Here is a 17,559-nt window from a genome sequence, read left to right as displayed (position 1 = left end):
AACTGCACAAATTAATCCAATGAGAATGATTCCAAGTGTGGGCACATCCTGTTCAGCATGGAGGGCATGAAACTACTGGCATGGCTGTGATTGGCTGCTGAAATGATGTCATGATGCAGTTTAAAAGTCGCTGGCGCCATTTTGCGCTCACTCTGCTGTGAATTCAGTTAGTGACAGGACGCTGTTTGCTGACTGAGGGCCAGTTTAGAGATAGCGATTTGCTTCTTTGTGCTTTCCAAAGGCTAATTTAGCAACCGCTGTGTTCACCTACTATTCACCTTGCTTTTGCCTTGTAGCGCTGTTTTCACAGCGATCTGCAAGGTCTGTGTGTGTGTGTGTGTGTGTGAGTGCAGCCCACTCTCTAGTCTGAGTGCAGCCACATAGGCCATCCATAGCTGGTTGTATTCAGTTCAGGGAGGGTGGTTCATTGCCTCATACTGTTCTTTTTTTTTTTTTTTCCAAGTAGTGTAGTCTGCTGCTAATTTTTTCAAAAAAATCCTATTAGTGTCTTTCCACCCGTCTCCAGCTAATTTGTGGAAAAACACTACATAGGATAACATAGAGGAGGGTTTTTGGGCCTTGCAGCGCCGTTTATGGCTGTCTGCACGGTCTCCGTGTGACTGCAGCTCGCCCTGTAGTCTGTGAGCAGCCATAGCCTGGTTGTCTCCAGCTCAGGGTTCTTCACTGCGTCATACCGCAAAATCAATTTTCATTTTGTTTTAAGTAGTGCAGGCTGCTGCACATTTTTTCAAAAAATTCCTATTAGTGTCTTTCCACCCGTCTCCAGCTAACTTGTGGAAAAACACTACATAGGATAACGTAGAGGAGGGTTTTTGGGCCTTGCAGCGCCGTTTACGGCTGTCTGCACGGTCTCCGTGTGACTGCAGCTCTATCTGTTGTCAGTTCAGCCCCCCAAAAATAAATAAATAATAAAGTTCACCAAACACACCAGTGACACCACTTTACATTTGTGTAGGCCACATTAGCTCATATTAAAGTCTAGTCCACACTTTAGAAAATTAGTGTTTCTTATACCTGTTAGGAGGAGTTGTTCAGGAATAAGCACACAAAGCCGTTAGTACTTTTCTGCTTATCTTTATCAGTCAACCAAGATGAAGAAGGCAGTGAGTAAGGCACGTGGGCGTGGGCGCGGAGCAGGGAGGGGACGTGGGAATTCTGTGCCTGCTGCGGGCACCGGTGACTCATCAGCACCCACTTTCACAAGGGAACAGTCATTCATGCGCAGCTTTGTCGCAGAGCGCCGTACACCGCTGCTGCGTGAAGAACAAATTGAAGCCGTTGTCGGATGGATGGCAGCTAATGCATCAACTTCAATTAGTGCCACATCCTCTCAGACACAGAGCACTGGAGAGCAGCCATCTGTCTCTTCACCACCTGCCAAATTGCCCAGGCAGACAGAGAGCCCAGGACAGGAGCCGTCTCTACTTCTGTTCTCTGAATCTCTTGGCTTGGAAACAGGGGGCCAGCCAAGAAGCATTGGAGAAATGGAAGAAGAGGCAGGGTGCAGTGATGGCCAACAGCTTTTTCTCTCTTCCTCTGAAGAGGCGGGTGGGCCAGTGGCTCCGTTCACCACATCGCAGGCCACATCAGCTGATGATGACACTCAGGTGCCACTTACTGGTGCGTGCTCTGCTGCTGAGACTACCCAGGAGGAGCAGTTGGGGGCAGAGGGTAGTGTAGATGATGAGGTCCTTGACCCATCTTGGCGTGAGGGACAGGAAGGTGGTGGGAGCAGCTCTGAGGAAGAGATTCCCCGTACGGCCCAAAGAGGGAGAGGGAGGGGGAAGACTGCGGATCCTGCAGCCTCCGCTTTGGCAGCCGTTAGGAGCATGTCTCTTCCAAAAGCCAAGGTGTGTCATCACAAAGTCAAAAGAGGGAAAAATGTCAGCAACCTCAATACCTCCAACATGTGGAAACATGTGCGCACCAGGCACCCGGCGGAGTTAGAAAAACACACTGAAGAGCTAGGCCAACCAACAGCGGCAGCTACCACCCCTTCAGCTCGTGTTGCCTCTTCCTCCAGCTCACACGCAGCTGGTTCGGCTTCCTCCCAGGATCGCCGTGGAAGAACCTCTGGCCCTGTTGTCCAGAGACCCGCTGTAATTCCACCCGCAGCACCACTTTCCCAGTCATCCACACACTCCCAGCCCAGTCTACAGCCATCGGTAGTACAGGCATGGGAGAAAAGGCGGCCTTTCTCGTCAAACCACCCACGAGCACAGGCTCTGACTGGAGGCATTGCCAAACTTCTGTCACTGGAAATGCTGTCATTCAGGCTGGTGGAGACTGACAGCTTCCGTGACTTGATGTCATTGGCAGTCCCACAGTACAATGTGCCCAGCCGCTTTTACTTCAGCAGGCAAGCCGTCCCTGCCCTGCACAAGCATGTGGAGGGACACATAAAACACGCGCTACTGAACGCCGTCAGTAGCAAGGTCCACCTCACCACCGATGCATGGACCAGTCAACATGGACAGGGGCGATACCTTTCCCTCACTGCCCATTGGGTTAATGTCGTTGAGCCAGGTACAGATCGTGCGAGTGGCGCAGGATGTGTCCTGCCCACTCCAAGGATTGCAGGAATCCATTCTGTACGCATTGACTCCTCCTCTTACACCAGTTCCTCAGAATCATCGCTGCAGGAGCCGTCACAGTCCACCTCCACATGGACCCGTGATGAACGTTTACCTGTTACGACCGACATGAGCACAGCCGTGGCCAAACGTCAACAGGCCATCTTGAAATTAATTTATTTGGGGAATCGAAGCCACACAGCGCAGGAGCTCTGGAATGCCATCAAGCAGGAGAGCGATGTGTGGTTTGTGCCAGCGAATCTCCAGCCAGGCATGGTAGTGTGTGATAATGGCCGAAATCTGGTGGCAGCTCTGGGCCTCGGCAACCTCACTCACATCCCATGTCTGGCACATGTGCTCAATTTGGTCGTGCAGAGTTTCTTGAGGGACTATCCGGATCTTGATGCACTGCTGCACAAGGTCCGCCTAGAGTGTGCTCACTTGCGGCGTTCCAGCACGGCAAAAGCGCACATTGCGGCTCTGCAGCGCCGACACCGCCTGCCGGAACATCGCATCATATGTGACCTACCAGGTGGAATTCCATGTTACATATGTTGGAGCGGTTGTGTGAGCAGCAGCAAGCTGTAATGGAGTACCAGCTGCTTCAGGCGCAAAGAAGTCGCACTCAGCGCCGTACAGACTTCACAACCACAGAGTGGGCCACTATGAATGACGACTGCCAGGTTTTGTGTCCCTTTGATTATTCCACGCGGATGGCGAGTGCAGATGATGCACTAGTCAGCATGACTGTCCCCCTTATCTGCCTGCTTGAAAAATCACTGCAAGCGCTAAGGGATGATGTTGTGGAAGAGGTGGAGGATGAGGATTCAGCATTTCCATCATTTTCTGGACAGTCAGCGCCACGTGGTTCCTCACAAACGCGTAGGCAGGGGACAGTTTGTGAGGAGGATGAGGAGGAGTCAATGGAGGAGGAAGACATCCGTCCAGAGGAGGGAGTTACACAATTGTCCAGTACTCAGTGTGTACAGCGAGGGTGGGGTGATGACGAGCGGGCAGAGATCACGCCTCCAGCAGGGGACAGCGTTTCTTGGGCAGTTGGCAGTCTGCAGCACATGGTGGATTACATGCTGCAGTGCCTGAGAAATGACCGCCGCATCGCCCACATTCTCAACATGTCTGATTATTGGGTGTTCACCCTCCTCGATCCTCGCTACCGGGACAACGTAGAAAGCCTCATCACACCGTTGAACCGGGAGCGAAAAATGCGGGAGTACCAAGACACACTGGTGAATTCCATCATCTTCTCCATTCCAACTGAGAGAAGTGCTGCTAGTGCATTCCAAAGCAGCTCAGTGCGTCCAGGCAGTGGTGGAGGCTCTGCACAAAGAGGGAGCAGAAGCAGTGCCTCTGCCCAAGGCAAGACCAGTATGGCCCAACTGTGGCACAGTTTTCTGTGCCCGCCACAAAAGTCTACACCATCACAGACGGCTCCAGTCAGCAGGAGGCAACGGTTCTGTCAGATGGTGACAGACTACATGTCTTGCCCTCTTGCTGTACTCCCAGACGGCTCTTCACCTTTCAAGTTTTGGGTCTCAAAGCTGGATACATGGCCAGAGCTAAGCCAGTATGCATTGGAGGTGCTGTCTTGCCCTGCGGCCAGTGTATTATCGGAACGTGTCTTTAGTGCTGCAGGTGGTGTACTAACTGACCGTTGCATGCGACTATCCTCCGATAACGTTGACCGGCTTACTTTCCTGAAAATGAACAAGGCCTGGATCTCGCAGGAATTTGCCACTCCTCTTCCTGATTAAATAATTAGGTCACTGTCTACGTTATCCAGGTCTCCTGTTGTGTTCATCTTTCTACCACCTGAACTTAAATTCCTGGGCTCCAACACCGCCAGTTGAGGCTCAGAAGTGCCGTCTGCACAGTCAAAACATACGACCCAGTGTTATTGGGTTTCAGTAACGTCAGCTGATCCCCAGCTGTGTAGCCGGCAATGTGTCCTGCGACCGCCACGCTGACACAACAACTGAAATGTAAGGGAATCTGTCCCCCCCCCCAAGGCGTTTGTTACTGAAAGAGCCACCTTGTGCAGCAGTAATGCTGCACAAGGAAAAGGTAGCTATTTTTGTTTAGCTCCTTGCACACGCAGAACTTAACGCTTATAAAATGTGTCCACTGATACCGTAAAACCGTCCCGGAGGTGGGACTTTCCTTCGTAATATGACGCAGCACAGCCGTCATTCCTACCCCCTTGGCGCCGTGCCCCGGCTCCTCAGCGTTGTTTGATTCCGTCCCGGAGCCTGCGCTGTTATGTTATCCCGTGGCCATGCACACTTAGCGCTGCCCGTCTTCTGACATCATTTGGTGTCAGGATGGCTGCGTCTGTGCGGCCGCGCTGGCCGAGAGCCCGCCTCGCAGTGTCTTCTGATTTAATCCCACTGGGGGCCTGAGATCCATGGACATGCGCAGTGCATATCTGAACCTCCACCTCTCACTCATCTCCCTACGGCTTCTTCAGACTGTGCGGTGTCAGCTGGTCCCTAATAGCATGCCACGGCCGTGACACCGCACAGTCTTAAGAAGCCGTAGGGAGGGGAGTGAGAGGCGAGGATATGCACTGCGCATGGCCATGGATCCCAGGCCCGCGGTGGGATTACATTAGACGACACTGCGAGGCGGGCTCTCGGCCAGCGCGTTCGCACAGGCGCAGCCAGCCTGACACCAAATGATGTCAGAAGATGGGCAGCGCTAAGTGTGCCTGGCCAAGGGATAACATAACAGCGCAGGCTCCGGGACGGAATCAAACAACGCTGAGGAGCCGTGGCACGGCGCCGGGGGGGTAAGAATGACGGCTGTGCTGCGTCATATTACGAAGGAAAGTCCCACCTCCGGGACGGTCTCACGGTTTCAGGGGACACATTTTATAAGTGTTTAGTTCTGTGTTTGCAAGGAGCATCATGAAAAGAGCCACCTTTTCCTTTTGCATCTTTTGTGCTGCACAAGCTGGCTCTTTCAGCTACAAACGCCTTGGGGGGGGGGTTAAAGGTTCCCTTTCGACTTTCTCCAATCAGGCTTCGGCCTACATTGTGTTCCTCTGCTTTTCCACCTGTCCCTGGGCTCCAACACCGCTAGTTGCCGTCCAGAAGTGCTGTCCGCACAGTCCCAACAGTCGCTCCTCTGTTATTGGGGTTCAGTAACGTCAGCTGTTCCCCTGCTGTGTGTGTGGCAATCCCTCCTACCTCCTCCACCTCCTCCTCCTCCACCTGTCCCTGGGCTCCAACACCGCTAGTTGCCGTCCAGAAGTGCTGTCCGCACAGTCCCAACAGTCCCTCCTCTGTTATTGGGGTTCAGTAATGTCAGCTGTTCCCCTGCTGTGTGTGTGGCAATCCCTCCTGTTATGGTTCTCAATGGCAAGAGAACATAGCCCAGCAAACATAAGAACTAGCTCTTGCAAGGATGGAAACTAAACTGACCATGAACTAAACCTGCCGCACAACTAACAGTAGCCGGGTAGCGTAGCCTGCGTTTTATCCCTAGACGCCCAGCGCCGGCCGGAGGACTAACTAATCCTGGCAGAGGAAAATATAGTCCTGGCTCACCTCTAGAGAAATTTCCCCGAAAGGCAGACAGAGGCCCCCACAAATATTGGCGGTGATTTTAGATGAAATGACAAACGTAGTATGAAAATAGGTTTAGCAAAATTGAGGTCCGCTTACTAGATAGCAGGAAGACAGAAAGGACACTTTCATGGTCAGCTGAAAACCCTATCAAAACACCATCCTGAAATTACTTTAAGACTCTAGTATTAACTCATAACATCAGAGTGGCAATTTCAGATCACAAGAGCTTTCCAGACACAGAAACGAAACTACAGCTGTGAACTGGAACAAAATGCAAAAACAAACAAGGACTAAAGTCCAACTTAGCTGGGAGTTGTCTAGCAGCAGGAACATGCACAGAAAGGCTTCTGATTACAATGTTGACCGGCATGGAAGTGACAGAGGAGCAAGGCTAAATAGCGACTCCCACATCCTGATGGAAACAGGTGAACAGAGAGGATGATGCACACCAGTTCAATTCCACCAGTGGCCACCGGGGGAGCCCAAAATCCAATTTCACAACAGTACCCCCCCCTCAAGGAGGGGGCACCGAACCCTCACCAGAACCACCAGGGCAATCAGGATGAGCCCTATGAAAGGCACGGACCAAATCGGAGGCATGAACATCAGAGGCAGTCACCCAAGAATTATCCTCCTGACCGTATCCCTTCCATTTGACCAGATACTGGAGTTTCCGTCTGGAAACACGGGAGTCCAAGATTTTTTCCACAACGTACTCCAACTCGCCCTCAACCAACACCGGAGCAGGAGGCTCAACGGAAGGCACAACCGGTACCTTATACCTGCGCAATAATGACCGATGAAAAACATTATGAATAGAAAAAGATGCAGGGAGGTCCAAACGGAAGGACACAGGGTTAAGAATCTCCAATATCTTGTACGGGCCGATGAACCGAGGCTTAAACTTGGGAGAAGAAACCCTCATAGGGACAAAACGAGAAGACAACCACACCAAGTCCCCAACACAAAGCCGAGGACCAACCCGACGCCGGCGGTTGGCAAAAAGCTGAGTCTTCTCCTGGGACAACTTCAAATTGTCCACTACCTGCCCCCAAATCTGATGCAACCTCTCCACCACAGCATCCACTCCAGGACAATCCGAAGATTCCACCTGACCAGAAGAAAATCGAGGATGAAACCCCGAATTACAGAAAAAGGGAGACACCAAGGTGGCAGAGCTGGCCCGATTATTGAGGGCAAACTCCGCTAAAGGCAAAAAAGCAACCCAATCATCCTGATCTGCAGACACAAAACACCTCAAATATGTCTCCAAGGTCTGATTCGTCCGCTCGGTCTGGCCATTAGTCTGAGGATGGAAAGCAGACGAGAAAGACAAATCTATGCCCATCCTAGCACAGAATGCTCGCCAAAATCTAGACACGAATTGGGTACCTCTGTCAGAAACGATATTCTCCGGAATACCATGCAAACGGACCACATTTTGAAAAAACAGAGGAACCAACTCGGAAGAAGAAGGCAACTTAGGCAGGGGAACCAAATGGACCATCTTAGAGAAACGATCACACACCACCCAGATGACAGACATCTTCTGAGAAACAGGAAGATCCGAAATAAAATCCATCGAGATGTGCGTCCAGGGCCTCTTCGGGATAGGCAAGGGCAACAACAATCCACTAGCCCGAGAACAACAAGGCTTGGCCCGAGCACAAACGTCACAAGACTGCACGAAGCCTCGCACATCTCGAGACAGGGAAGGCCACCAGAAGGACCTTGCCACCAAATCCCTGGTACCAAAGATTCCAGGATGACCTGCCAACGCAGAAGAATGAACCTCAGAAATGACTTTACTGGTCCAATCATCAGGAACAAACAGTCTACCAGGTGGGCAACGATCAGGTCTATCCGCCTGAAACTCCTGCAAGGCCCACCGCAGATCTGGAGAAACGGCAGACAATATCACTCCATCCTTAAGGATACCTGTAGGTTCAGAATTACCAGGGGAGTCCAGCTCAAAACTCCTAGAAAGGGCATCCGCCTTAACATTCTTAGAACCCGGCAGGTAGGACACCACAAAATTAAACCGAGAGAAAAACAACGACCAGCGCACCTGTCTAGGATTCAGGCGTCTGGCGGACTCAAGATAAATTAGATTTTTGTGGTCAGTCAATACCACCACCTGATGTCTAGCCCCCTCAAGCCAATGACGCCACTCCTCAAAAGCCCACTTCATGGCCAAAAGCTCCCGATTCCCAACATCATAATTCCGCTCGGCGGGCGAAAATTTACGCGAGAAAAAAGCACAAGGTCTCATCACGGAGCAATCGGAACTTCTCTGCGACAAAACCGCCCCAGCTCCGATTTCAGAAGCGTCGACCTCAACCTGAAAAGGAAGATCAACATCAGGCTGACGCAACACAGGGGCGGAAGAAAAGCGGCGCTTAAGCTCCCGAAAGGCCTCCACAGCAGCAGGGGACCAATCAGCAACATCAGCACCCTTCTTAGTCAAATCAGTCAATGGTTTAACAACATCAGAAAAACCAGCAATAAATCGACGATAAAAGTTAGCAAAGCCCAAAAATTTCTGAAGACTCTTAAGAGAAGAGGGTTGCGTCCAATCACAAATAGCCTGAACCTTGACAGGATCCATCTCGATGGAAGAGGGGGAAAAAATATATCCCAAAAAGGAAATCTTTTGAACCCCAAAAACGCACTTAGAACCCTTCACACACAAGGAATTAGACCGCAAAACCTGAAAAACCCTCCTGACCTGCTGGACATGAGAGTCCCAGTCATCCGAAAAAATCAAAATATCATCCAGATACACAATCATAAATTTATCCAAATAATCACGGAAAATGTCATGCATAAAGGACTGAAAGACTGAAGGGGCATTTGAAAGACCAAAAGGCATCACCAAATACTCAAAGTGGCCCTCGGGCATATTAAATGCGGTTTTCCACTCATCCCCCTGCTTAATTCGCACCAAATTATACGCCCCACGGAGATCTATCTTAGAGAACCACTTGGCCCCCTTTATGCGAGCAAACAAATCAGTCAGCAGTGGCAACGGATATTGATATTTAACCGTGATTTTATTCAAAAGCCGATAATCAATGCACGGCCTCAAAGAGCCATCTTTCTTAGCCACAAAGAAAAAACCGGCTCCTAAGGGAGATGACGAAGGACGAATATGTCCCTTTTCCAAGGACTCCTTTATATATTCTCGCATAGCAGCATGTTCAGGCACAGACAGATTAAATAAACGACCCTTAGGGTATTTACTACCCGGAATCAAATCTATGGCACAATCACACTCCCGGTGCGGAGGTAATGAACCAAGCTTAGGTTCTTCAAAAACGTCACGATATTCAGTCAAGAATTCAGGAATCTCAGAGGGAATAGATGATGAAATGGAAACCACAGGTACGTCCCCATGCATCCCCTTACATCCCCAGCTTAACACAGACATAGCTTTCCAGTCAAGGACTGGGTTATGAGATTGCAGCCATGGCAATCCAAGCACCAACACATCATGTAGGTTATACAGCACAAGAAGGCGAATAATCTCCTGGTGATCCGGATTAATCCGCATAGTTACTTGTGTCCAGTATTGTGGTTTATTGCTAGCCAATGGGGTGGAGTCAATCCCCTTCAGGGGTATATGAGTTTCAAGAGGCTCCAAATCATACCCACAGCGTTTGGCAAAGGACCAATCCATAAGACTCAAAGCGGCGCCAGAGTCGACATAGGCATCCGCGGTAATAGATGATAAAGAACAAATCAGGGTCACAGATAGAATAAACTTAGACTGTAAAGTGCCAATTGAAACAGACTTATCAAGCTTCTTAGTACGATTAGAGCATGCTGATATAACATGAGTTGAATCACCGCAATAGAAGCACAACCCATTTTTTCGTCTAAAATTCTGCCGTTCACTTTTGGACAGAATTCTATCACATTGCATATTCTCTGGCGTCTTCTCAGTAGACACCGCCAAATGGTGCACAGGTTTGCGCTCCCGCAGACGCCTATCGATCTGGATAGCCATTGTCATGGACTCATTCAGACCCGCAGGCACAGGGAACCCCACCATAACATCCTTAATGGCATCAGAGAGACCCTCTCTGAAATTCGCCGCCAGGGCGCACTCATTCCACTGAGTAAGCACAGCCCATTTACGGAATTTCTGGCAGTATATTTCAGCTTCGTCTTGCCCCTGAGATAGGGACATCAGGGCCTTTTCCGCCTGAAGTTCTAACTGAGGTTCCTCATAAAGCAACCCCAAGGCCAGAAAAAACGCATCCACATTGAGCAACGCAGGATCCCCTGGAGCCAATGCAAAAGCCCAATCCTGAGGGTCGCCCCGGAGCAAGGAAATCACAATCCTGACCTGCTGAGCAGGATCTCCAGCAGAGCGAGATTTCAGGGACAAAAACAACTTGCAATTATTTTTGAAATTTTGAAAGCAAGATCTATTCCCCGAGAAAAATTCAGGCAAAGGAATTCTAGGTTCAGATATAGGAACATGAACAACAAAATCTTGTAAATTTTGAACTTTCGTGGTGAGATTGTTCAAACCTGCAGCTAAACTCTGAATATCCATTTTAAACAGGTGAACACAGAGCCATTCCAGGATTAGAAGGAGAGAGAGAGAGAAAGGCTGCAATATAGGCAGACTTGCAAGAGATTCAATTACAAGCACACTCAGAACTGAAGGAAAAAAAAAAAAAAATCTTCAGCAGACTTCTCTTTTCTCTCCTTTCTCTGTCAATTAATTTAACCCTTTTGGCCGGTCAAACTGTTATGGTTCTCAATGGCAAGAGAACATAGCCCAGCAAACATAAGAACTAGCTCTTGGAAGGATGGAAACTAAACTGACCATGAACTAAACCTGCCGCACAACTAACAGTAGCCGGGTAGCGTAGCCTGCGTTTTATCCCTAGACGCCCAGCGCCGGCCGGAGGACTAACTAATCCTGGCAGAGGAAAATATAGTCCTGGCTCACCTCTAGAGAAATTTCCCCGAAAGGCAGACAGAGGCCCCCACAAATATTGGCGGTGATTTTAGATGAAATGACAAACGTAGTATGAAAATAGGTTTAGCAAAATTGAGGTCCGCTTACTAGATAGCAGGAAGACAGAAAGGACACTTTCATGGTCAGCTGAAAACCCTATCAAAACACCATCCTGAAATTACTTTAAGACTCTAGTATTAACTCATAACATCAGAGTGGCAATTTCAGATCACAAGAGCTTTCCAGACACAGAAACGAAACTACAGCTGTGAACTGGAACAAAATGCAAAAACAAACAAGGACTAAAGTCCAACTTAGCTGGGAGTTGTCTAGCAGCAGGAACATGCACAGAAAGGCTTCTGATTACAATGTTGACCGGCATGGAAGTGACGGAGGAGCAAGGCTAAATAGCGACTCCCACATCCTGATGGAAACAGGTGAACAGAGAGGATGATGCACACCAGTTCAATTCCACCAGTGGCCACCGGGGGAGCCCAAAATCCAATTTCACAACACCCTCCTACCTCCTCCTACCTCCTCCACCTCCTCCTCCTCCACCTGTCCCTGGGCTCCAACACCGCTAGTTGCCGTCCAGAAGTGCTGTCCGCACAGTCCCAACAGTCCCTCCTCTGTTATTGGGGTTCAGTAACGTCAGCTGTTCCCCTGCTGTGTGTGTGGCAATCCCTCCTACCTCCTCCTACCTCCTCCACCTCCTCCTCCTCCACCTGTCCCTGGGCTCCAACACCGCTAGTTGCCGTCCAGAAGTGCTGTCCGCACAGTCCCAACAGTCGCTCCTCTGTTATTGGGGTTCAGTAACGTCAGCTGTTCCCCTGCTGTGTGTGTGGCAATCCCTCCTACCTCCTCCACCTCCTCCTCCTCCACCTGTCCCTGGGCTCCAACACCGCTAGTTGCCGTCCAGAAGTGCTGTCCGCACAGTCCCAACAGTCCCTCCTCTGTTATTGGGGTTCAGTAACGTCAGCTGTTCCCCTGCTGTGTGTGTGGCAATCCCTCCTACCTCCTCCACCTCCTCCTCCTCCACCTGTCCCTGGGCTCCAACACCGCTAGTTGCCGTCCAGAAGTGCTGTCCGCACAGTCCCAACAGTCCCTCCTCTGTTATTGGGGTTCAGTAACGTCAGCTGTTCCCCTGCTGTGTGTGTGGCAATCCCTCCTACCTCCTCCTACCTCCTCCACCTCCTCCTCCTCCACCTGTCCCTGGGCTCCAACACCGCTAGTTGCCGTCCAGAAGTGCTGTCCGCACAGTCCCAAGAGTCGCTCCTCTGTTATTGGGGTTCAGTAACGTCAGCTGTTCCCCTGCTGTGTGTGTGGCAATCCCTCCTACCTCCTCCACCTCCTCCTCCTCCACCTGTCCCTGGGCTCCAACACCGCTAGTTGCCGTCCAGAAGTGCTGTCCGCACAGTCCCAACAGTCCCTCCTCTGTTATTGGGGTTCAGTAACGTCAGCTGTTCCCCTGCTGTGTGTGTGGCAATCCCTCGTACCTCCTCCACCTCCTCCTCCTCCACCTGTCCCTGGGCTCCAACACCGCTAGTTGCCGTCCAGAAGTGCTGTCCGCACAGTCCCAACAGTCGCTCCTCTGTTATTGGGGTTCAGTAACGTCAGCTGTTCCCCTGCTGTGTGTGTGGCAATCCCTCCTACCTCCTCCACCTCCTCCTCCTCCACCTGTCCCTGGGCTCCAACACCGCTAGTTGCCATCCAGAAGTGCTGTCCGCACAGTCCCAACAGTCCCTCCTCTGTTATTGGGGTTCAGTAACGTCAGCTGTTCCCCTGCTGTGTGTGTGGCAATCCCTCCTACCTCCTCCTACCTCCTCCACCTCCTCCTCCTCCACCTGTCCCTGGGCTCCAACACCGCTAGTTGCCATCCAGAAGTGCTGTCCGCACAGTCCCAACAGTGCCTCCTCTGTTATTGGGGTTCAGTAACGTCAGCTGTTCCCCTGCTGTGTGTGTGGCAATCCCTCCTACCTCCTCCTACCTCCTCCACCTCCTCCTCCTCCACCTGTCCCTGGGCTCCAACACCGCTAGTTGCCGTCCAGAAGTGCTGTCCGCACAGTCCCAACAGTCCCTCCTCTGTTATTGGGGTTCAGTAACGTCAGCTGTTCCCCTGCTGTGTGTGTGGCAATCCCTCCTACCTCCTCCTACCTCCTCCACCTCCTCCTCCTCCACCTGTCCCTGGGATCCAACACCGCTAGTTGTTGTCCAGAAGTGCTGTCCGCACAGAGCCAAACACCTCGCCAATGTGTTATTGGGGTTCAGCACCGCCAGCTGTTCCCCTGCTGTGTATACGGCAACGTGTACTGCGACCGCCACGCAGGCACAACAAGTTAAATTTAAGGGAACCTGTCCCCCCCCCCCCAGGCGTTTGTTACTGAAGGAGCCACCTTGTGCAGCAGTAATGATGCAAAGGGAAAAAGTGCCTCTTTTCGTGGTGCTCCTTGCACATGCTGAACCTAACACTTATGAAAAGTGTCCCCTCCTACCGTGATACCGTCCGGTTGGTGGAACTGTCCTTTGTGATGTGACGCAGCACAGCCGTCATTCTTACCCCCTTGGCGCCGTGCGCCGCCTCCTCAGCGTTGTTTGAATCAGTCCCGGAGCCTGCGCTGTTAGGTTAGCCCTTGGCCATGCACACATTTTGCGCTGCCCATCTTCTGACATCATTTGGTGTCAGGCTGGCTGCGCCTGTGCGGCCGCGCTGGCCGAGAGCCCGCCTCGTACTGTCTTCTGATTTAATCCCACTGGGGGCCTGAGATCCATGGACATGCGCAGTGCATATCTGAACCTCCACCTCTCACTCATCTCCCTATGGCTTTTTCAGACTGTGCGGTGTCAGCTGGTCCCTAATAGCATGCCACGGCCGTGACACCGCACAGTCTGAAGAAGCCGTAGGGAGGGGAGTGAGAGGTGAGGATATGCACTGCGCATGGCCACGGATCCCAGGCCCGCGGTGGGATTACATTAGACGACACTGCGAGGCGGGCTCTCGGCCAGCGCGTCCGCACAGGCGCAGCCAGCCTGACACCAAATGATGTCAGAAGACGGGCAGCGCAAAATGTGTGCATGGCCAAGGGCTAACCTAACAGCGCAGGCTCCGGGACTGATTCAAACAACGCTGAGGAGGCGGCGCACGGCGCCAAGGGGGTAAGAATGACGGCTGTGCTGCGTCACATCACAAAGGACAGTTCCACCTACCGGACGGTATCACGGTAGGAGGGGACACTTTTCATAAGTGTTAGGTTCAGCATGTGTAAGGACCATAATTAAAAGAGCTAAGTTTACCTTTTCCAGCATTAGTGCTGTACACGATGGCTCTTTCAGCTACAAACGCTTGGGGGGGGGGGGTTAAAGTTTCCCTTTCAACTTGCTCCAGTGCAGGCTTCGGCCTACACTGTAATCCCTCTCCTCCTCCTGCTGACCCTGGGCTCTAACACCGCCAGTTGGGGCCCAGATGTGCTGGCTGCACAAAGCCAAACACCAGCCAATGTGTCAGTGGGGTTCAGCACCGCCAGCTGTTCCCCTGCTGTGTAGCCGGCAACGTGTCCTGCAAAAGCCTCGCAGGCACAAGAACTGAAATTGAAGGAAACCTGTCCCCCCTCCCCCAGGCGTTTCTACGTTTTACAGCCACCTTGTACGACAGTAATGCTGCATGTGTGCAAGGTGGCTCAGAAACTTATTCTCCTTGCCCAGGTTGAACTGAACACGTCTAAAATGAGTCCTCTGCGACCATTAAAACGTCCCTCAGGTGTGATTTTCCTTTGTATTGACACGCAACAAGCTCCTTGGTAGCGCTGCCCGTCTTCTGGCATCATTGTTTGGCTGCCTGCGCCTCTGCGGCCGCCTTGTCCCACACAACGCCCCTCGGTGTCTTATTTATTTTGACTGCGAGGGTGTGATTGATGGGCTTAAGCAGTGCATATGTTCGCCTGTCACTCGTCTCCTTCTGCCTTCTTCAGAGTGTGCGGCTTCATGGCCGTGGCATGCGATAAGGGATCAGCTGACGCCGCATAGTCTGAAGCGGGTGTAAGAACCCAAGCGAGAGGCGAACATATGTACTGCGCCAGGCCATGAATTCCCAGCCCCGCAGTGTTTTAACAATGTTAAGACACTGCGGGGCTTAGATTCATGGTCATCGCAAACCGCAACGGCCGACATTACATGATGTCAGAGGATGGCCAGCGCTAACAGCGCAAGGCCAAGGGATAACACAAAAGCGCAGACTCCTGTGCAACAAATAACGATGCTCAGGAGGCCGCGCAAAGCACCAAGGTGGCATTTTTGCCAGCTGTACTGCGTCTCTTTACGAAGGGAACTCACGCCTCAAAATCAGTTTGACTGTGTAAGGGCCCAAATGTTATACGTGTTCCTTTCAGCGTGTGCAAGGAGCAAAATTAAAAGAGCAACCTTTGACTTGTGCAGCACTACTGCTGCATAAGCTGTGGCTCTTCTACTTTGTAACACCTGAGGGGGGGTTAAAGGTTACCTTTGAAATTGGTTCAATTAGGCTTCGGCCTACACTCTGCTCCCCCTGCAGAGCCCGGGCTCTAACACCGCCAGTTGGGGCCCGGGACTGCTAGCTGCACAGAGAAAAACACCAGCCAATGTGTCAGTGGGGTTCAGCACCGCCAGCTGTTCCCCTGCTGTGTAGCCGGCAACGTGTCCTGCAACAGCCACGCAGGCACAACAGACCCAAAGCTGCCGCCAGTGCAGGCTTCGGCCTACACTCTGCTCCCTGTCCTCCTCCTGCTGACTCTGGGCTCTAACACCGCCAGTTGGGGCCCGGTACTGCTAGCTGCACAGAGAAAAACACCAGCCAATGTGTCAGTGGGGTTCAGCACCGCCAGCTGTTCCCCTGCTGTGTAGCCGGCAACGTGTCCTGCAACAGCCACGCAGGCACAACAGACCCAAAGCTGCCGCCAGTGCAGGCTTCGGCCTACACTCTGCTCCCTGTCCTCCTCCTGCTGACTCTGGGCTCTAACACCGCCAGTTGGGGCCCGGTACTGCTAGCTGCACAGAGAAAAACACCAGCCAATGTGTCAGTGGGGTTCAGCACCGCCAGCTGTTCCCCTGCTGTGTAGCCGGCATCGTGTCCTGCAAAAGCCACGCAGACACAAGAACTGAAATTGAAGGGAACCTGTCCCCCCTCCCCCAGGCGTTTGTACGTTTTACAGCCACCTTGTACAGCGGTAATGCTGCATGTGTGCAAGGTGGCTCATAAACGTATTCTCCTCGCACATGTGGAACTGAAAACACGTCTAAAATGTGTCCTCTGTGTGACCATTTAACCGTCCCGGAGGTGTGACTTTCCTTTGTAATGACACGCAGCAACCCCCTTGGTAGCACTGCCCGTCTTCTGGCATCATTGTTTGGCTGCCTGCGCCTCTGCGGCCGCCCTGACCCACACAACGCCCCTCGGTGTCTTATTTATTGGGACTGCGAGGGTGTGATTGATGGGCATGAGCAGTGCATCAGTTCGCCTGTCCCTCATCTCCTTCCGCCTTCTTCAGACTGTGCGGCTTCATGGCCGCGGCATGCAATAAGGGATCAGCTGACGCCGCACAGTCTGAAGCGGGTGTAAGGACCCGAGCGTGAGAGGCGAACATATGTGCTGCGCCAGGCCATGAATCCCAGCCCCGCAGTGTTTTAACAATGTTAAGACACTGCGGGGCTGGGATTCATGGTCATCGCGAACCGCACCGGCCGACATTAAATGATGTCAGAAGATGGGCAGCGCTAGCAGCGCTAGGCCAGGGGATAACACGACAGCGCAGACTCCTGTACAGCAAATAACAATGCTCAGGAGGCTGCACCCAGCACCAAGGTGGGATTCTTGACATCTGTGCTGCGTCTCATTACGAAGGGAACTCGCGCCTCCAACACAGTTTGACTGTATAAAGGGCTAAATGTTATACGTGTTTCATTCAGCGTGTGCAAGGAGCAAAATTAAAAGAGCAACCTTTGACTTGTGCAGCACTACTGCTGCATAAGCTGTGGCTCTTCTACTTTGTAACACCTGAGGGGGGGTTAAAGGTTACCTTTGAAATTGGTTCAATTAGGCTTCGGCCTACACTCTGCTCCCCCTGCAGAGCCCGGGCTCTAACACCGCCAGTTGGGGCCCGGGACTGCTAGCTGCACAGAGAAAAACACCAGCCAATGTGCCAGCTGTTCCCCTGCTGTGTAGCCGGCAACGTGTCCTGCAACAGCCACGCAGGCACAACAGACCCAAAGCTGCCGCCAGTGCAGGCTTCGGCCTACACTCTGCTCCCTCTCCTCCTCCTGGTGACCCTTTGCTCCAACACTGCTAGTTGGGGCTCTAGGAAGACAAGCTTGAATAGGTCCCCATCCTGGTTCCAGCACCGTCAGCTGGTTCCGGGCAGAGCCTTTGGCTTAGGTG

At 52.0% G+C, this 17,559-nt stretch overlaps 1 protein-coding gene across 4 annotated transcripts in view; it reads left to right on the top strand.

Annotated features, from left to right (window-relative positions):
* The window catches only part of ANKEF1 (ankyrin repeat and EF-hand domain containing 1), a 141,365-nt gene that overhangs the window by 33,536 nt on the left and 90,270 nt on the right, over positions 1 to 17,559 (top strand). The gene's annotated exons all lie outside the window — the stretch shown is intronic.

This window comes from Ranitomeya variabilis, chromosome 2 (assembly GCF_051348905.1).
Source record: "Ranitomeya variabilis isolate aRanVar5 chromosome 2, aRanVar5.hap1, whole genome shotgun sequence".
NCBI classification, from domain to species: Eukaryota; Metazoa; Chordata; class Amphibia; order Anura; family Dendrobatidae; genus Ranitomeya; species Ranitomeya variabilis.
The sequence above is the reverse complement of the archived record's forward strand: the minus strand, read 5'-3'. Positions and strand labels throughout refer to the sequence as shown.